The sequence below is a fragment of the Balaenoptera physalus genome, assembly GCF_965194825.1.
Source record: "Balaenoptera physalus genome assembly, chromosome: 14".
NCBI classification, from domain to species: Eukaryota; Metazoa; Chordata; class Mammalia; order Artiodactyla; family Balaenopteridae; genus Balaenoptera; species Balaenoptera physalus.
Window position 1 is genome coordinate 78,158,907 of NC_138893.1, and position 22,265 is coordinate 78,181,171.

At 41.5% G+C, this 22,265-nt stretch overlaps 2 long non-coding RNA genes across 2 annotated transcripts in view; one reads left to right on the plus strand and one right to left on the minus strand.

Moving 5' to 3' along the window:
* LOC309643215 overlaps positions 1-22,265 on the minus strand; it is a 113,594-nt gene that overhangs the window by 90,139 nt on the left and 1,190 nt on the right. The window contains exon 2 of the long non-coding RNA XR_014253624.1: positions 10,542-10,632. This is a non-coding gene — a long non-coding RNA (uncharacterized lncRNA). The remainder of the gene's footprint in view (positions 1-10,541; positions 10,633-22,265) is intronic.
* LOC309643225 lies at positions 1,561-20,795 on the plus strand. Its single transcript, XR_014253636.1, has 2 exons — positions 1,561-6,075; positions 14,003-20,795. It is a non-coding gene; the product is annotated as an uncharacterized lncRNA (long non-coding RNA).

Here is a 22,265-nt window from a genome sequence, read left to right on the forward strand (position 1 = left end):
GAAAGGCCATGCGCAGCAAGAAAGACCCAACGCAGCCAAAAATAAATAAATAAAAAATAAAATAAATTTATAAAAAAAAAAAGATGGCTCTTAAGCTTTCTGAATAGGATTGAGTATACTAATTGCTCCATTTCTGTTTATAGTAAGGCATAAAGTTGGATTATGGAAAATACCTTTGGTGTACTAATACTGTTCAGGGAAATATTCATGAAAGAACTTTTACTTTTTCCTGTACCAACACATTGCACTGGATGTTTGTAGTAAATAAAAAATTACTCAATATAAATTGTCACTAAAATTGAATCTTGACCTTGCTGTAAATAAAAGAGAGGAATGACATCTATAATATAAAGTAGAGAAATGTTCCCTGAACCTTGGACATGGAAGGACCACCCTCACAACACAAATCTTCTCAAGCAAAAATAACTATGAAATGCCACACCTGGTTAGTTTGTTCATTATATTTTTCTCTAATACATATGAGAATAAAGCATACTTTATATCGATACCTAAAATCACCATGCATACTAATGCTACCTTCAGCACACTATTAATAATCAAAAAGTATTCTACTATCCACTGAGACTGAAGTTGGGATTTACCTGGCTCCAGACAGGATTTTAGGCAAGTTTGTCACCTTCCTGGACCTCAATTTCATCATTAAAAAGAATAAGAATAATTTTACATTGTGCTGGGATGAACATAAAATAGTAAATTTAAATGAAATCATCTATGTGAACCAACTTTGTAAACTGTAACATTAATCAAGAGTATAGTTTTTACTGGAAGGTTGGTCATGATGATGATGTATCCTGCATTTCTCACACTTGACCGTGCAGATGGATTCTGTGAGATCTTGTGAAAATTCAGGCTCTGATTCAGTGAGTGTGGAGCGGGTCCAAGATTCTGCATGTCCAGCAAGCTCCCTGGTGATCTTCAGACCACTTTGAGTAGTAAGATTTTTAGAGAAAATTTAGAATAAGAACCCAAATGGTTTGACCCTGATTTCATGAGGCTTGGGGTTGATTTCTATACATGACAACATGTTTATATCAATAAGAAGCACATCTAGGGGCTTCCCTGGTGGCGCAGTGGTTGAGAATCTGCCTGCTAATGCAGGGGACACGGGTTCGCGCCCTGGTCTGGGAGGATCCCACATGCCGCAGAGCAACTAGGCCCGTGAGCCACAACTCCTGAGCCTGCGCGTCTGGAGCCTGTGCTCCGCAACGGGAGAGGCCGCGATAGTGAGAGGCCCGCGCACCGCGATGAAGAGTGGCCCCCGCTTGCCACAACTAGAGAAAGCCCTCGCACAGAAACGAAGACCCAACACAGCCAAAAATAAATAAATAAATTTAAAAATAAAAAATAAAAAAAAAAAAAATAAGAAGCACATCTAAACACCCTCACTGGGAGCTCAGCACTCAGTGTAAACAATACTTGGAGTCCTGACAATCAGCGAAAAGCACTGCCGCGGGGCTAAAAATGCTATGAATATAACAAAACAGAAACAGACTCACAGACATAGAGAACAAACTAGGGATCACCAGTGGGGGGAGGGACAAGATGGGATGGGGAATTAAAGGTATAAACTACTATATAAAATAGATAAGCTACAAGGATATATTGTACAGCACAAGAAATATAGCCAGTACCTTATAATAACTTTAAATGGAGTAAAATCTATAAAAATTTTGAATCATTATGTTGTACACCTGAAACTAATATATATTGTAAATCAAGTATACTTCGATTTTTAAAAATGAATTTTTAAAAAGCTGATGAAATTAGCCAATTGGCATATCTGCATACTCCTCCCTCCTTGAGAATAAAAGTTTGGGATTGAGGTCTTTTGAAAGTAAAAAAGAACTCAATACTTTTCAAATATTTATTTTTATTCTAGACACCGATATGAAATACCTAACACCCACAACTCTTTGAGGTAACTATTTAAAGTTGAGGACACTGAGGGGAGATCCCTGCCCAAACGGCTGACTAGCTCAGGCCACTGACTCCTTCTCCCAAGATCAAACTTGAAGAAACAGTAAACACATGAGAGAAGTATGAATTCCTAAAACCAAAGGGAAAATGTAGGGAATGTTTCCCCCCACCATCCCGGAGAGAAGACTAGAGTTGGTGTAGGGGTGGAGAAAGGGGAGCCTTGGGCAGCAGGGAGAACTAGGCTGGTGGAGAACTTTTCATCTTCTGTTCTTGTCTCTCCCTCAAGTTGAGCAGACAGTTATGGGCCTGACACAGAAGTGGGCTAGCAGGGCCCATAGCAGCTTCTCCTGATATTAGCAACACAAAGCCCCACTGAGTGATGGGGGAGAGTTCATGAAAACAGGCTGACAGCCCTCGGGCAATCACTCCCCTATACTCCCAACCAAATCACAAGGATTGTGGACTACATTGTTATTTCTTCCTAAAGGTTCAAAAGTGAAAACCTCAGGCAAAAGAGTGACCAATGGAATGGTATCAAACAGGGACTCTTTAAGGGTTCTGTGGTTCCTGAATTCTCATCTTTAAATCATTGATTTCAGTGTAGACTAGGGCCTGGCCTTAGCCCTCCCCCAATGCGTTATCAGACCTGCTGGTTGATGCCCCAAGGGAAAACAAGATCACAAGCCCAAAGCACTGGACAGCAGAGAATGACAAGCATAAGCTGAGACACACCTGTCATCTGAAACGGAAGTGTTGGAACATAAGGACCCGGAATCTAAAAATCCTCTTTAAGTAGGAGATAAGGAGTTAATAAGAGAAGATGTTAGCAATATGATATACAAATAAGAAATCACACACAAAAAAGAACTAGGTGAAAATATTAGGCATGAAAAATAAAATAGTTGAAATAAAGAACCTATTAAATGAAAATAGAACAAGTGAAATAGAATGGATGTAGCTGAAGAAAGAATTTGTAGACTCAAGCTTGTGGATGTCTCACAGTAGGAAAATACAAAACATAAAAGAAAAGCTTGGAAATGTGGATGATAAACATAGAAATGCCAACGCCTACGGGTATTAGTTCCAGTTGGAGAGAAAAATAAAATGGAGTGGAAGAAATATTTGAAGAAATAATGGAGAGAAATTTCCCCCAAATGACCTTATTTGAAATGACTTATAAAGGGCCAAACAAAAGAGATAAGGCATACCAATACCTAGGCATAACAATAAAATTTGAGAATAATCAAGACAAAGAGAAAATTCTAAGTTTCCAGAGAGAAAGAACAGATCACCTCCAAAGGAATGACAATGAACAGACATCAAACAGCTACACGGGATGCTAGAAGACAGTGAAAAATAGTTTTAAAGTACTGGGGAAAAATTACTTTGAATGTAGAATTTTATATTCAGCCAAATTATCATTCAAATGGGAGAAAGTGATGGAAAAAAGACTCCCTGCCTTCAAGGGCTCGGAATGTTTGCTATACGAAAAGACCCACATTGAAAACACTTTTGGAAAAAGTCTTTAAATAATAAAAGGGAAAAAAAGTCAGGCAATGCTGCCAGAGATATAGGGGAGGGAGGGAGGAGAGGTATCAAAGAAAAATAAAAGGATATAAACAAGCCCAAATTTAAATTATATACATTCTAGCCAATTTCCATGATGGTTATATGTGTATGTGTGTATGGGGGGGAGGGCAGTAGGATAAGTGAACTGGGCATGAGAGTAAGTTGAAATATAGAGCTTCTTCAGTTATGTCGCAATAAACCCACTGTACATTGAACTGTAAATCGAAAATGCATTTAGGGGCTTCCCTGGTGGTGCAGTGGTTAAGAATCCATCTGCCAATGCAGGGGACACAGGTTCAAGCCCTGTTCTGGGAAGATCCCACATGCCACGGAGCAACTAAGCCCGTGTGCCACAACTACTGAGCCTGCGCTCTAGAGCCCGCATGCCACAGTTACTGAAGCCCGTGCACCTAGAGCCCGTGCTCCACAACAAGAGAAGCCACCACAATGAGAAGCCCACGCACTGCAACGAAGAGTAGACCCCACTCACCACAACTAGAGAAAGCCCGCACGCAGCAACGAAGACCCAATGCAGCCAAAAATAAATTAATTAAATAAATAAATTAAAAAAAAAAAAGAAAATGCATTTAATACAACTAACCTACCAAGCATCATGTCTTAGCCTAGTGTACCTTAAACATGCTCAGAACACTTACATTAGCCTACAGTTGGGCAAAATCATCTAGTACAAAGCCTATTTTATAATAAAGTGTTAAGTATGTCATGTAATTTGATGAATACTGTACTGAATGATTGTGTGGATATGGAATGGTTGTAAGTGTATCAGTTGTTTACCCTTGTGATCTCCTGGCTGACTGGGAGCTGCAGCTGCCGCCATTGCTCAGCATAACCAGCAAACTAGGGGTTACCAAAGGGAGAGGGTTGGGAGGAGGGGACAAATAGATGAAAAGGGTTAAGAGGTACAAACTTCTAGGTATAAAATAAATGTTAACAAGGTTGTAATGTACAACACAGGGAATTAGTCAATATTTCATAATAACTTTGGAGTGTACTCTATAAAAATATTGAATGATTATGTTCTACACCTGAAACTAATATAATATTGTAAGTCAACCATCCATAAATTTTTTTAAAAAGAACCAAAGTTTGAGGAACTTTCCACTTTCTAACCCTCTAGAGTCCTCTAAAATCTCAATGAACTAGAATTTTTCACCTTGATACAACCTCAGAAAACCGGAGATGAATTAACCTTATCTTTCCTGCTACTAGGAAATGAAATCACCCCAAAAAGATAAGATCTGATAAAGAGAAAGCTCCCTAAGAGGAAATCTTGCAGGTATTCTACTTTCTAAGGGAAAAGTAACAACATAGCAACCCTCTGAGAGAATTGATAAATAACAAGTCACATTTCAATCTTTTATTGTAATGGGTGTTTCCACTTAAGAGCAAAAGGCAGCAGGGTGTAATGGAATAGCACCCTTGGCTTTTTTATCATCTTTTTTTTTTTTAACATCTTTATTGGAGTATACTTGCTTTACAATGTTGTGTTAGTTTCTGCTGTGTAACAAAGTGAATCCGCTATATGTATACATATATCCCCATATCCCCTCCCTCTTGAGCCTCCCTCCCACCCTCCCTATCCCACCCCTCTAGGTGGTCACAGAGCACCGAGCTGATCTCCCTGTGCTATGCGGCTGCTTCCCACTAGCTATCTATTTTACATTTGGTAGTGTATATATGTCCATGCCACTCTCTCACTTCGTCCCAGCTTACCCTTCCCCTTCCCCATGTCCTCAAGTCCATTCTCTATGTCTGCGTCTTTATTCCTGTCTTGCCCCTAGGTTCATCAGAACCATATTTTTTTAGATTCCATATATATGTGTTGCACCCTTGGCTTTTGAGTGACAACTATGTTCAACTTGTTACACATTACTTACTAGCTATATTACCCTAGATAAATCTCATGTCTTTGAGTCCCAGTGTCTACTCCCTTCTTGTTTTGTTTACTTCCTTTTATCTCCATCTCCCTGCTGCCCCCACTTCCAGGCAACAATTCCAAGGTGTTTGCTGTGCCTGTTCTTGGAAAATGTACACTGTTGTTTGGTGAGCAAGTATTTCTGATTTAAATGAATAGTAACATATATGTTGCCATATGTCAATTGCTACTAAACTTTGGCATCTTGAGAAGGACTCCCAGGACAGTGTGAGTTTGGTAACTTAATCTGATTTCCAGTTAATTTTTGACAATTTGCCAAAAAGAGCTGAGTTGCCCACATTCCCTGTTGCTCTCTTGGAGGGGAAAAAAATCATCTCTAAGACAGTGTGAGAGCCAACTGGAATTTACAAGGCTTTTGCACAAGACAGGAAACAATAGAAAAAGAAAGTCCAGGCTGGCCAACTACTATAGCTCATCTTGGATGCCTTCAAAAATCTGTCTTAACTTTGTTCAACTTAGCCAGAATTGCATTTAACTACACAGGATATGAGACCAAATGATGTCTGTGGTCAACTCGTAATCAGAATGCTGGAATGGACTGCAGAAATCTTCAGATAGACACCCCCCACCATCATTTTACACTGGGAGAAACTGAGCGCCTACAAAGAAAGGTAACCACCAACGTCACACAATCAGTTTGCTGTCAGACCTGGGTCTCTGACTCCTTGCTATTTCACCAAGCTGCCTGTCAGCAGTATTGGATGAAACATCCAAAGTAATGTTCTCAACAGCATGGCTCATCTCCCAAATATTTTACAAATATTATCCAAGAAAGATGCATTAAGAGTGAGAGTAGTTTCCATCACTGTTGTTAGCGGCCCTAAACCCCTACATCCTGTTCATGTTACTGGCGCCTGCCTTTGATACTGTATCCATAGCAATGTACAAATATTGTAAACATTCTGCAGACCTAGGGATGTTCTCGCCATTGGTTAAAGGTACAGCAGTAATACGTTGCACATGTACACCGAAAAGGTTACTTATAGCATTTATGAAGCTTTAACGTCTGCATAGCAAAAGAATTTGCTGGGCTTATGTTCTGGGTATTACAGAATATTTCCTAGGAAACTGAAAATAAATATATTATGAAATTTCAATTTTGAAACATATTTAGTATTGTCCTAGCATCCTGTAATGGCTGTTGCAAAACACACTGTAGGCCAGAGACAGGCATTCCTTGTGTAAACCCATTATATCCTTTGAATCTGCAGAAATCCCACAGAATGTTGCTTCTATGTTAATAATAATAAGAGTAACATTAATTGAACAGTCAGTGGGTGGCCAGGCATTATGCTTAGAGCCTTGTTTGCATTCTTTCATTTAATCCTCACTTTAACCCCTAGGAGGTATGCCCCGGCATCCCATTTTCCCAATTAGAAAACTGAGGCCTAATGAAATTAAGTAGCTCATTAACAATCAGAGCTAGTGAGGGGTAGAACCAAGAGTCAAGAGATAGCTGTGACTCCCAAACCTATGTTTGTTACATGTGTGTTTGTTGCCTATTGGTTGTAAATTACAGACACAACCATAGCATAAAATCACTCTCTGGCATCCATATATTCACAGTGAAATAGTTTGCTCTGTGAAATACATATTTAAAGTGGACTCCACCATCTAAATCCTTGTGTAGAAATAATTTGAATTCTACTTCAAGTAAGCAATACATTCAAATATCCCTTTGAAATGGCATCTGGAAGGAAAAGATGTTTCCATCTGAACATGAGTCTAACCAGGGACTGGTTAGAGAGGCCTCCTCTGAAACCACTGGAGCTTGGCCTTATAAAGATCACAGTGATGCTTCCTGATTAATTCAAGAGGGGGAGGGGAAGGAGCACGGAGCTAGTGAGCTGGGTAGGAGGGCTGATGTTGTTGATGATCTATGAGGCATCATCCAAGGTCAAGTCAGTGGCACTGAGGGCTTCTGGGGGTGGGGGTGGCCAGGCCCCTCTCCTGATCAGGTACACATGCTATTTTTCTGGAATCACTGTGGGGAAGATAGCTCCATTCAGGACAGCTATAACTGTCCCCAGGGGTACCACTTCTGGTGTGACGATACATCCAGACTAGGTGGAGCAGGTAGGGAAATGGGCATTGGCCTTTAGGGCCTGTGAGACCAGGCGTATTCAAACAGCATCAGGATGGAGATTAAGAGGCCAGTGGGACTAGTGAGGGCTGGGCAACCAAAGGGCTGTGCCTAGGAATGGGGCGGAGCTGAATCATCCCAGTGACATTGGGGTGGGGGGAGGGGATTATCTTATAAAATGCAGCAAGGAGAACTCAGCCTTCATCATTTGGAAGTTCTAAAACAGAGGTTTTTATCCCAGCATCCATGGATGAGTCAATGAACCTTTAACATTATCTGGGATCCAAAGAGACCCAGCAACAGACAGCCTGGGGCTTCCAGGAATTGTTCTTTGGGGAGAGTGGGGGGCATTGGTGGATGCAGTATCAAAGCTCTCAGATGCACTAAGGAAAATGGACTTAGTGAATGAGATTGGAAGGCAGGGGACTTGCCTGGTGGTCCAGTGGGTAAGACTCCGCACTCCCAGTGCAGGGCGCGGTGGGGGAGGGGGGCCTGGGTACGATCCCTGGTCGGGGAACTAGATCCCACATGCATGCTGCAACTAAGAGTTCACGTGCCACAATTAAGTATTCCACATGCCGCAATGGGGATCCCGCGTGCCGCAGCTAGGACCCGGCACAGCCAAAATAAATAAAAATATAAATAAATCTATTTAAAAGATTGGAAGGCAGAAGAAGGGAGCAGCTGCCACCTAATTAGCCATGCAGCCTTGAGCAAATCTTTTATTGATACCTCTTGAACTTGGGTTTCCTCATGAGGCAGTTAAACCTGAGATTTATATAAGGTACCAGCTTTAAAATTCCATAAAATTCCAAAAGCACTATCCACTCGTGAAACAATTTACTGGGAGAAGTAGTGAGCTTCCTGTCACTGGAAGTATTCAAGAAGAGTGAGAATAGCCACTTGTCTCGTATGCCATAGAAAGAGTTCCTATATTAGGTAGGAAGTTAAGATTTGATTTTGAGTAATAAAAACAACAAAAATAATAATAGTTAACATTGATTGAATACATAATATGTGCCCAGCACTGTTCTAGGCATTTATATACATCTCATCTGATTCTCTCAACAAGCCCAAGAGGCACGGGTACTATTAACATCCCCATTTTACAGAGGACACTCAGATCAGAGACAGCAAGTTACCAGAGATCTCATGTCTAGAAAGAGGTAGAGCTGAGATTGGAGACCAGGTTTCTCTGACTCCCCCAAGTCTTAACCACTACCCAGTTCTGCCTTCAGCCCCTGCTGCAGCCAGGATAGGCATGCCTTCTGCTGGCCTGGGCTCTGAGTACAAGGCAACGTGACTGCCTCCCACTTCATCTTCCTCCAATGTGGGCAATTGAGTATGGAATGCAGACAGCCAGCTTGCCAACAAGGCTGCTTTCCTAAGGCTTGTGACGCGAGCAGAAAGGAGCTGCCATCACTGCTGAGAACCTCAGCTCCTCTGGGCTCCTTACACCCACCACTTCATTTTGCAGAAGAGGAAACAAATGCCCAGAAAGTGTGAGCTAACTACCCAAGCACACACAGCAAATAAGCAGCAGAGCTGGGAAACAGCTACCTTGAGCCTTAACTTCCAGGCCAGTTCTCAATGTCATTCTGTTTTTTAGCTTGTTAACTGAAACACACACACATACACACACACACACACACACACACACACACACAACATAAGAGCTGTGAGTTGAGTTTATTTACTGTCTTACTGAGGACTATAGCCCAGGAGGCAGCCCCTCAAATTGCTCTGAGGAACTGCTCTGAAGAGGTATGTGATTTTGGAGAAGGGATATGTACAATCAAGCACACATCTCTGTAGAAGGTTGCTACCAGTCACAAGGATCAGATATTTCAGTTAATGATTTTAGTGCTTTTCTAAGCATGGGACAGTGCAAGAATTTGGGTTCATAAAAATTTCTCCTGAAAATATGTAACTATCTGAGGGCCTGTTCGCCCAGCTTTCCCAGAGCACAGAGTGCCTCATTCCTGAGCTTCACCCTGAATTCTTTCCAGAGTGTGCTATACGTCAGTAACTGCAGTGGCTAGCAACTTGATTCCTGTAGAATTGGATGGCAAGCAACATTCCTTAGTTGGCAAGTTAATCCCTATGACCGTGGTTGCTCTCATATGTCCCTCAGTTTTGAGATCTGATATATACACATTTTTTTCTGATGAAGGCCTACAGATCAGGCACAACAAATTAGAGATTCACAAGAGTAGCAATTATTTAAAATTAAATTCAAAAAGATACATGCACCCCAGTGTTCACTGCAGCACTATTTACAATAGCCAGGACATGGAAGCAACCTAAATGTCCATCAACAGAGGAATGGATAAAGAAGATGTGGTTCATATATACAATGGAATATTACTCAGCCACAGAAAGGAATGAAACTATGTCATTTGCAGAGACATGGATGGACCTAGAGACTGTCATCCAGAGTAAAGCAAGTCAGAAAGAGAAAACCAATATCGTATATTAATGCATAAGTGTGGAATCTAGAAAAATGGTATAGATGATCTTATTTGCAAAGCAGAAATAGAGATACAGACGTAGAGAACAAATGTATGGATACCAAGGGGGAAGCGGTGGGTGGGATGAATTGTGAGATTGGGATTGACATATATACACGACTATGTATAAAATAGATAACTAATGAAAACCTACTGTATAGCACAGGGAACTCTACTCAGTGCTCTGTGGTGACCTAAGTGGGAAAGAAATCCAAAAAAGAGGGGATATATCTATATGTACAGCTGATTCACTTTGCTGTACAGCAGAAACTAACACAACATTGTAAAGCAACTATATACCAATAAAAATTAATTTACAAAAACAAAAAAAAGTTAAATTCTCTGCCTCTTCTAAAAATTCTAATCTAACCTTGCCCCACACAACCAAATTTACCTCTTATTGATCCTGAATAGGTATTTCTGCCCCTTTTAGGCAAATTTCTTCACTAACGTTGACCCAAAAGTACATATCCCAACTACTAACCTTTTTCCGAGCCATCACTCCAGCAGAGTTCCCTCCCAAATCCTCTCTTCTTTATCTGGGCAGATTGGAAATTCAGGCTCAAGTGGCAACCCTGAGGAGACAGCAATCATTTGAACATTTAGTTTACAAACTAAATTTATACCTCAGTCAGAAATGTGCAACCCCACTCCCCCATTTAAGCTTTACAACAACATACAAAATTTTCATTATATTTTAGATTTGCAAAGGAATAAAATCTGCAGACTGGTTGGAACAGTTTAGAATTCTGCACTCATCTATATCCCTTAGTCCTAGGAAACTGAGTTAAAGCAGAATTGTTCCAGAGCTAAGATATTTGCATATACCTTCTTTTCTCTTTTCCTTCCTTCCTTTTTCTTTTTTCTTTTCTGTTCTATTTTTAATTATTTATTTATTTATTTATGGCTGTGTTGTGTCTTCGTTTCTGTGCTAGGGCTTTCTCCAGTTGCGGCAAGCGGGGGCCACTCTTCATCGCGGTGCGCGGGCCTCTCACTATCGTGGCCCCCCTTGTTACGGAGCACAGGCTCCAGACGCGCAGGCTCAGCAATTGTGGCTCACAGGCCCAGTTTGCTCTGCGGCATGTGGGATCCTCCCAGACCAGGGTTCGAACTCACGTCCCCTGCATTGGCAGGCAGACTCTCAACCACTGCGCCACCAGGGAAGCCCCTTCTGTTCTATTTTGTTTTTGTTCCTTCTTAGTCAAGTTCAGTGGTGTTCAAATTTTGGTTGCAAAATTCTCAATTTAAGTGTGATTTTTTTAAAAAAAAATGTTCAAGGCCTAGGTAAGTGTAGGTCACACGCTAGTTTGGGGATCGACCCTTAGCAAGATGCACTTCCATAGCCTGAGGCACGTCCGCAGTGAAGAGCAGCCTTCGGAGTCTAGTGTGACCTTGGGCAGGTTTCTTATCTGTTCTCAATCCCATTTGTAAAATGGGGGCGATGAAGGTGGGAATAGTGGGTCCCGGGCTGTTCCACCCTGATCTCTGGCACCCACTCCCTATCTCACTCAGAGGCAGTTAGATTGTCCTCGGCATCATTTCCTCAATCTGCATCATGGTCACCTCCACCAGGTCCTTCACACTCAGGGACTGTGTCCTAGGCTGGGGCTCAAAACTCCATTCTCCACTTTCTCAGGGATGAGGGAGCTCTCAGAGTTTGGGGAGGCAGGGCCCAGCCCCTCTTCTCCCTTAACACTCAGCATGTTTTCTACACAGTCTCCCCAGCTGGGCCTTGTTTGCTCACCTCTGGTCCCTCCCAGTCTTGCTCTCTCATCTGCTTCCCGCCGCCCCGCTAAACTCCTGGCTCCTAACCTCCTGGCTGGACTTGGGCAAGGCCCTTTCTCTGGACGTCAGTTTCCTCTTCTGGACAAAGATGAATGTGGCTGCAACAGGAGTTGTTACTGCTATTACAAATGTATCCTGTGCTTGTTGTGAAACATCAAATCATTCAACAATGAGAATGTCTAACATAAAGTTCCCAGTTACATTAGTACCCTCACTCTCGTCCTAATCCCTGTGCATAACAGTGATTACACCATTAGCAGCTGAATGTGCATTGGTCTAGATTTCAGCTCTCTCTATATATATATAAATAAAATAGTGTATAATATACATGCACACAGACTCACAGACATTCTTTTGTTCATGATGAGACTGTATTATGCACATTTTTCTGCAACTTGCTTTCTTTATTCAACAGTAAATCTTGGAGGTAATTCCATGCTGGTGTACATAGATAGAGTTCATTCATTGAATTAATTAATTAATTTACTTACAGTAAATATTTATTTACTTACAGTTTTATTGACATATAGCACTGTATAAGTTTAAGGTGTACAGCATAATGATTTGACTAACATACATCATGAAATGATTATTGCAATACGTTTAGAGAACATCCACCATCTCATATAGATCCCAAATTAAAGGGATAGAGAAAAAATTTTTTTCCTTAATGAGAACTCATAGGATTTACTCTCCAAACAACTTTCACACAATATATAACATACAGCAGTGTTAATTATATTTATCATGTTGTACATTACATCCTTAGTATTTATTTGTCTTATATTTGGGATTTGTACATTTTGGCTGCCTTCATCCAATTCCCCCTCCAACCACCCCCCATGTCTGGTAACCACACATCTGATCTCTTTTTCGATGAGTTTCTGTGATTGGGTTTTTTGAACTATAATGGACCTACAACACTGTATTAGTTCCTGTTACTCAACATAGTGACTTGATATTTCTATACATTTCAAAATGATCACCATGATAAGTCTAGTTGTCATCTGTCACCATGCAAAGATATTACATAATTATTGACTATATTCCCCACACTGTACATTTCATATTGTTGCAGTAAAAACAGAAATGAGACATTTCTTTTCTGATAAACAAGTAAAATAAGGAAACAATGAACAGGCTGGGGAAATAGCATAAACAGGCCTAAAAGAGTTAAGCAATTCTGGTTATTCTTTAGCTGTTACTACTAACAAACACTTGTAGCTAGACTTGTTCTTCACAAAGCTGATTACTCTCTGACTCCATATGAATCACCCTTTGCACCTGGCATTTCTTCTCCCCCTACACTCCCTTGTAGCACTCTTCATTTCAGAAAGAAGGTCACTGGCCGATAACTTCAGGGACACCAGACCCCAGTGATGAGCCACCTGACACCAGCTTTGGCCACGAATTTGCTGAAGACAAAAAAATGCAAGTCCTTCATTGCTTTAAGCCTTATCACCTACCTGCAGACCATGAGCCCCGGGATAGAAACCTCTCTCTATTCCCAGAAAAGGAGGGGCACAGTTCTTGAGGCGCTAGCCTGCTGTTACTCCCTTTGCCAGGCAAAGATTAAAGCCATTTTCCTCATTCCTCCAAAACTCGGTCTCCGCATTTCTTTTAGGAATCGGTGCACAGAGAGCCAAGACTTTTGGCATCAACATCTGCCACTCATTTATTCTGCAACTGGAAGTTTGTACCTTTTAATCTCTCTCACCTATTTCTTTCCTCCCCAAACCCCCATCCCCTCTGGCAACCACCTTTTTGTTCTCTGTATCTATAATTCTGCTTCTATTTTGCTATATTTGTTCATTTGTTTTGTTTTTTAGATTCCACATATATGTGAAATCATACACTATTTGTCTTTCTCTGTCTGACTTCTTTCACTAAGCATAATACCCTCTAGGTGGATCCATGTTGTCACAAATGGCAAGATTTCATTATTTTTATGGCTGAGTAATATTCCACTGTGTGTGTGTGTGTGTGTGTGTGTGTGTGTGTGTGTGTGTACACACGCACACATATATATCATATCTTCTTTATCCATTCATCTATTAATGGATACTTAGGTTGCTTCTGTATCTTGGCTACTGTAAATAATGCTGTAATAAACACAGGGGTGCATGTATCGTTTCTAATTAATGTTTTTGTTTTCTTCAGATAACTACCCAGGAGTGGAATTGCTGGATCATATGGCAATTCTATTTTTAATCTTTTGAGGAATCTCTATATGGTTTTCCATAGTGGCTACAGGTTCAATGCAACCCTTATTAAAATATCAAGGGCATTTTTCACAGAACTAGAACAAATAATTCTAAAATTTGTATGGAAACACAAAGACCCCGAATAGCCAAAACAATCTTGAGAAAGGAGAACAAAGCTGGAGGTATTATGCTCCCTGATTTCAAACTATGCTACAAAGCTACAGTAATCAAGACAGTGTGGTACTGGCACAAAAACAAACACATAGATCAAGGGAACTGAATAGAGAGCCCAGAAATGAACCTACACAATCTATGTCGAAGGAGGCAAGAATATACAATGGAGAAAAGACAGCCTCTTTAAAAAATGGTGTTGGGAAAACTGGACAGCTACATTCAAAAGAATCAAACTAGACTACTCTCTCACACCATGCACAAAAGTAAATTCAATATGGATCACAGACTTAAATGTAAGACTCGATTCTAGAAGAAAACATAGGCAATAAGCTCTCTGACATCAGTATTAGTAATTTTTTTTTGATATGTCTCAGGCAAAAGAAACAAAAATAAACAAATGGGACTATATCAAACTAAAAAGCTTTTGCACAGCGAAGGAAACTATGAACAAAATGAAAAAGCCACCTACGAATTGGGAGTAGATATTTGTAAATGTTAATATACAAAATATATGAAGAACTCATACAACTCAATAGCAAAAAACCAAACAAGCTGATTTTAAAATGTGCAGATCTGGATAGACATTTTTCCAAAGAAGACATAGAGATGGTCAACAGACACATGAAAAGATGCTTAACATCATTAATCATCAGGGAAATGCAAATCAAACCACAATGAGATATAATTTCCCACTGTCAGAATGGCTATTATCAAAAAGGGAAGAAATAAAAAGCATTGGCAAGGATATGGAGAAAAGGGAAATTCATTTACTATAACATTTCCTTAGTACACCATAGGTCATCTGTGTGTTTCATTGTCTAAGTGAAACTGTAAAGTCAAAGGGTATACACAGATAAAATTGTTGTAGACATTGGCAAATGGCCCTCCACAAAGGCTGTAAAAATTTATATTCCCAACAACAGTCAATGAGGCTTACATCATGGAAAGGTAGAGCCATTAGAATAAACAAATTTGAGGAGATAGGTCATTTTAGGCCCACTGGAGCCTGAAAAGATGATCCTCAGCCCAGAGGTCTGGGAGAAGGGCTACCTCCACCAGGCTGAGGATGGGTATAATAGTGACCTCCCCACAAGATACTCATTAGTTACAAAAGGGAAAGCAGTAATTTTGCAATGGAAAAACCTGGCAGACATCACCTTTACCACATCGTCTTTTCAAAGTTAACATCACCAATAATGAGACAGAGCAATATCATACGTGTCTTCTGATGTGGTGCACTGGAAGAACACAGCATCACTCATACGAGATTCTCAAAACAAAAATGCATAAACTCAAACTCTTCATGAAAAAAGTTCAAGTTGAGGGACATTCTACAAAATAATTGGACAATATTCTTCAGAAGTGTCAAGGTTATGAAAGACAAAACTCACTAGCCTGGACTCTTAAAACTGTCAAATTATGAGAGACAAAAAAAAGACAGGAGCTGTCCTAGATTAAAGGAGCCTAAAGAGACATGACAACTGAATCAATGTGGGATCCTGGATTGCATCCTGGGCCAGAAAAAGAACAATAGTGAGACAATCGGCAACATATGAATAAAGTCCGTAGCTTCTTTAATAGCATTGTATTAATGTTAATTTCCTGACTTTGATAATTCTACTGCAGTTCATAAGATGTTAATATGTGGGGAAGCTGGTGAAAAATATTCAATAACTCGCTGTATTATTTTTGTAAGTCTAAACTTATTTCAAAACAAAAAGTTTTTTTAAAAAGAGAAGAGGGTTGGCATGATTGAGTCATCCTTCAGCCAAAAACCCTGCCAGCACCTCTGCCTACAGCACAAAGGCTGACTCCTGAGAGTGGCATTCGAGGCTCTCAATAATCTGGCCAAACATCCCCCCAGATTTATGGCTCCCCACTCTCCTGCAACCCACTCACACCCCACTAATCTCCATGGCACACAGTACATCTTGCTTAGAAAAACCCTACTCATGTTCAAAGGCCCCCTTCATGGGGCCTTAACTCTGCACTTACTTCAGGAAGCAGAGTCAGCAGCTGGCTCTTACTTGGTCAGCAGTTGACTTTCCTGACTCCCTGTGTAATAGGGAACAACAAATCTGACTCCATATTGGATCTGTTTCTTTTTCTTTAACCTTTGTATTCTACCGCTTTTGCTACAAGTTATCACTAAAGGGATGTGGTCTATACCTTAAAGTATACATAATAGTCCGTCTCTGAAAACCCTGCCTCCCATGCCTGAGGGTTAAGCTAAAATACCTTTGTTTAAACTCACAGGAAACATCCTGACCAGGCCCCCCCTGTGAATGGCTTCAGGAATGAAGAAATTAACACATCCCCTCCGAAGTCTGGCCAGAACCAGGAAATATATCTCCTTTTTTTTACTTTACATCCTCACCTCCCCCTCTTTGTTCCATAAAAGAAACTAGCATCCAAACCTGGGCAAGATGGCTCTTTGGGAAACTAGTCCATGCGGTCTGCTGGCTTTCTGAATAAAGTCACTATTCCTTGCCCCCAACAACTCCCCTCTCGAATTTATTGGCCTGTCCTGTTGCGAGCAGTGTGAGCTTGTACTTGGTAACACCTGGAAACCCTTAACTCCATCGGAGGGCCTCTGCAGGCCTGCGCATTGCTCACACCCTTTCTACCCTCAGGGAACTCCCAACCTGCAGATAAATAAGGTGATGAAACAACAGTGACCAGCTCAGGAAAGCTCCTCAGAGGCAGGCAGGGAAATTCACATTTTCTGCCATGAGGTAGGAGTTATTGTTACCCCCTCTTTGCAACAATGACCTGGCTGGGGAAACAACATAAACAGGCCTGAAAGAGTTAAGCAATCTTGGTTATTCTTTAGCTGTTACTACTAACAAACGCTTGTAGCTAGACTCATCCTTCACAACTGCTGACTGCTCTCTGACTCCATGTGAATCAGCCTTTGTACCTGGCATTTCTTCTCCCCCTACCCTCCCTTGTAGCACTCTTCATTTCAGAAAGAAGGTCTTGGTGATAACTTCAGGGACACCAGACCCGGTTGCTGAGCCACCTGACGCCAACTTTGGCCATGAATTTGCAGAAGAGAAGAAATGCAAGACATTAATTACTTTGAGCCTTACACCTACCCCAGACCAGAAGCCCCGGGCTATATAACCTTCCCCTATTCCCCAGGGAAGGGGGCACAGTTCTTGAGGCACTAACCTACTGTGTTTCCCTTTTGCCTGGCAAAAGAATAAAGCTACTCTTTTCTGCTGCCTCCAAACTGTCTCAGTATTTCTTTTCGGCATTGGTGGACAGGGAGCCAAGATTTTGGCATCAACCACATTTAAAGGACCAGCTCGCCCTCCCTCAGGGAGTGAGCAAGGACACCCGTTACTTGTTCTCATTCCCTCATGCTGCAGCACAAGTCCCAGTAAAGCCTTGCCTGAATTTCTTGTCTGGACTCTTATCAATTTCTATTGATTAAAGAGTCCAAGAACCCAGGCCAGTACACAGGGAGTGTTCTTGGTTTATATTTTACCCCAACTCTGGTCTCAAGGAGCAAAATGAGATCATCTCCCTAGAGAACATTGCAGACAAGGTTCTCACAGAACTAGGGGAAATGCCAACTGACCACCTACCTTCCCAAGCCCACAAGGATCCCAGAGTCATAAATGAACACATTCTTGGGAAATGGCTATGGCTTTAACAATGAACTGAATTGACACTGAGCAATGTGAATCTGTGCAAAAATATCTCAAAACTGAGCAGGTGGACCCCGTTAGGCTGTTTTCCTCCACCTTTAATGTGGATTCATCACACTTCAAAAAACACTGGGTGGGAAACCGCTGCTCTTGCCAACCTCTGGGATAACCACAGAACCCTGCTCATACAGTACCAGCCGAGATTAACTGAGAAACAAGCATGTGGTGCTTGGAACAGTGCTTGACGCCAAGTCAGAATCAATGAATGTCAGCATCAATGAATGTTGGCCTTTACGACTATAATTATTGATATTATAGTTGTTAACATTAGGCCTCTACCCCCACCCTCACTTCACTCCTCCCTGTACCCAGCAGATTTCCCTATCTTCCTACATCTTCCCCTAACTGGGAGAATTTGGGACTGCTTGCCAGAAAGGGGGTAGATTTTTTTAAAAAAACAAAAACCTTCTTAAATCTCACCTTGTTAGGTCCCCCACACCTTCCGTCCCCTACAGAGGCATCTATACCCACACTCCACTGGTTCACTCTCTCTGCCTGTAACTTGTGTGGCCCTGGGCTAGCAGCCCTGCTCCATCTGTGCCGAGAGGGGGTGGCCTGGCCCACGCGGGGCTGAAGCCTGCCTGGAACTGGTCTTATCTGAACCAAGACAAGAAGACAAGGAGGCTTTGTGTGGCTCCAACCCTCCCAGCCACTGAGGCCCTTTCAGTGGGTGGTTCCTCTCTCCCGCCTCCAGCCCCAGAGGGATGGCCAGCCCCTACTTCCTGCTTGCCTTGGCCCCTTGCTTTTGGGTTCGGACTAGGAGAACAAACCCTGCCAGATGCCCTCTGCCCCCATTTTCCCCACAACATGGCCAGGCTGGGAGGCCGTGCACATCCTGCAGCATTGCCTATGGGGGCACTGGCACCCTGGGAGCAAATCCCCACATTTCTATGTGACCTTAGGCCACCACCTACCTTCTCCAAGCCTCAAACTGTGTGTGTTCACCGTGGATCCTGGTGCTACCTGCCAGGGTGACAGAAGCATTAGAGGAAAGGAAAGCTTGCACATTATGGCACTTCAACTATTCAGGCAGTTAGGGGTCATCTCCCCCTAACTGCTTAAGGACTTGCCACTCTGAGCCCCCAAATACCCGATTTGTCCTCTTCCACCTCCACCTCCACCTCCACCTCCCTCCAGATTTCCTCACTACCTAGTTATTCACCTGGGGCCTGATAATGCTTAAGAGAGTGAGTTTTACAATCAGATCCACCTGCCTTCCAACCTGGGCTCTGCAGCCCTCTGACTTAATAAAATATATCTTATCTGAAAAGGAGATAAAGACACCTTCCTTTTACGTTTCTTGGGGCGAGGATTAAATGAAATAACATATGGACAGCCTGAGCACAACCTGCTTCAAAGAAGTTTAGCAAATATCAGAGTAATAATAAATAATGATACTTATTGTCATCAGTCCCAACTGGCCACCAACTTGCTTTGAGGCCCAGCATATGGTTGGCATATTTTCCTAGTTTCCCCTATTTTCAACTTCACTGGCTATTTCTAGAGAACATTGGAAGGAGGACATTAGCAAACTGGGTCCTTATCATCCTGCCCAGAAGTTTTCCTTCATATGTTTGGGCTGGCTTCTGTTGGTATCAGGAAATAAATTGATTGATTGCCAAACACTTATCTTAAATCCATTCAATTTACTGAGTAATTCAAGTAGTTCTTTTAGCTCTACTGGATTTTTTGAGAAAGCAATTGAATCTTCTACTAATATCAGTATTTTGTCTTCTTTATGATAACTCTTCTTTTCACTTGTACTTTATTGCATCAATCAGACCACAGATAATTAATAGTGGTGATGGATGGTGTCTTTACCTCATTCCTGGCTTCATAAAGGATGCCACTCTCCTTTCTCCTGCAGGTATGTGCAAACCAGTTGTGTAAGGTAAAAGTAGTTATCTTATGAAGAAAATGTACTTTTATTTTCTTTATTTCTACCTCTTAGAGTTTGTTGTTTTTAAGTATGGGATGGCTATTTAATTTCATCAAATAATAGTTTCAGTATTTATTGAAATGATAAGCTTATTTTAGTTTTGTTTCTCTGACCTTATAACAGACATGATGGCAAGAGATTTTTTTTGGACCTCTACTTGGGTATGAATAGCTAAACCAGCAATTTGTTTTATGTTCAAATTAGTGGCTAAAGGATGGACTATGCAATAAAGAGCAGGTTATTTAGATGTCCATGTGGGAAAATAATTTAAGCTTGAATCGTTCCTCGGAACCACATAAAAATTCTAGAAGTATTAGAGGTTACACCTTTAAAAAAACTTTAAGCTATTTGAAGAAAATGTTGGAAAATACTTTTATAGTCCTGATGTGAGGAATCATAAGCAAGTTGTAAAATCTAGAAGCCATAAAAGACAATACTGAGAAATTTGGCTACCTAAATATCTAAAACTTCTGTATGATGAAAGATATCACAAAGAAAGTTAAAGACAATAGAAGAATGGAAGAAAACATTGCCAACATATATATCAGGCATTGTTGAATTAATAATCAGAATATGTAAAGAAAAGAGGGAAAAATAGAAAAAAGTATTTGACTAGGCAAATAAAACTCAACTTCTGGCTTCCCTGGTGGCGCAGTGGTTGAGAGTCTGCCTGCCAATGCAGGGGACGTGAGTTCGAACCCTGGTCTGGGAGGATCCCACATGCCGCGGAGCAACTGGGCCCGTGAGCCACAATTGCTGAGCCTGCGCGTTTGGAGCCTGTGCTCCGCAACAAGAGGGGCCGCGATAGTGAGAGGCCCGCGCACCGCGATGAAGAGTGGCCCCAGCTTGCCGCGACTGGAGAAAGCCCTCGCACAGAAACGAAGACCCAACACAGCCATAAAAATAAATTAATTAATTAATTTTTTTTTAAAAAAAGCTCAACTTCACTCACTAAATAGCATGTAAATAGAAGCAAAAAGGTAACTTTTTTTCACCATCAAACTGTCAAAATATCAAAAGATAAATATTCAGTGCTGGAGAATGTACAGGGCTGCCAGATCTACAACTTCAGCTCTTCCCACTCCAGAAGTATTTTATGTAAATGGCGCCCCCTGCAGCACAACTCCAACATAGACTACAATGTAACTGGGTGCACCTTGGAGCCTTGCTCTCAGTGCCCCGCCCCTCCTCTGGGCTTAGTAAGAGCCTGTAGCATATCTAGCAAAATGTAAAAGGCCCTCTGAATCACTGATTCCTCTTCCAGGAATAAGACCTTTCAGAAATACAGAATTATGTAATATATACATAAAGATATATGCAAAAGGATGTTCACTGAAGCATGCTTTATATTGGAAAAAAACACAAGGAAACAAACTCCATGTCCATCAACAGGGGATTATCTGGACAAAAATAGTGCCTTCAATCATGAGATATTTTGCCTGTCTCAGATTTAGGTGTACTAACATAGAATGATCTTTAAGATTTGGTGTTATGACTGAGATGAACATGAATGTGAAAGCAAATCCCAAAAATATATTATTCAATCCTATGTTTATATATTTGTGTCTGAATTTATATTAGATCGATAGGGAATGCACAGACAAGGAACTGGAAGAGCCCACCAAGCTGAGGGAACTTGACTGGAATTGATACAGGCTGGGACCTGGGACCGGGAACCCTTTGCTGCAGTGCTTGCACCTGGACGAATGTCTCCTCCAGCAACATAATACAAAGAAACTATACGGGACTAAAAATAACTGCGTGCATGGGCAGTTGGGACAAATTAGGAACAACAAGACACAAAAAGACCAAAAACCCAACTGCCACTTCTGAGGAACCGCGAGCAAAAGCAAAGTACTGTGCATGAGCCCTGCACACAGCACCACCAAGGGGGTGGGCAGACCACCTGACCACCCCTCCAGCAAGACCCCTAGACCCACCCCTACCCTCACCCCACATAAGGAACCAGCTCAGCCTCCCCTCCCCCGCAGAGAGCAAGCAAGGGAAACTGTTACTTGTTTTCACTCCCTTGTGCTGCAGCACCAGTCCCAATAAAGCCTTGCCTGAATTTCTTGTCTGGCTTCTTATCAATTTCTGTTGATTAAGAAGGCCAAGAAGCCTGGTCTGTAACAGAATCACCGGTTAGGGGGAGTTTCTGTGACAGGGAGGGGTTTTACCCTGCATGCTTTATTACTTTGTGCCTCTACCACAAAAAGAAACTATTGTATATATGTTGTTTTTAATTGCAAATTCAAAATATTAGGCAGCTCACTCATTCTGAGCTGCAAACCTGTGGGTTTGACTGTTCTTTGACAACTTCCCACCGAGGTAAACTACCAAGAAAGTCCTATTACCAAGTGTGAAAACTTCTTGGCATTTCTGAAGTAAAT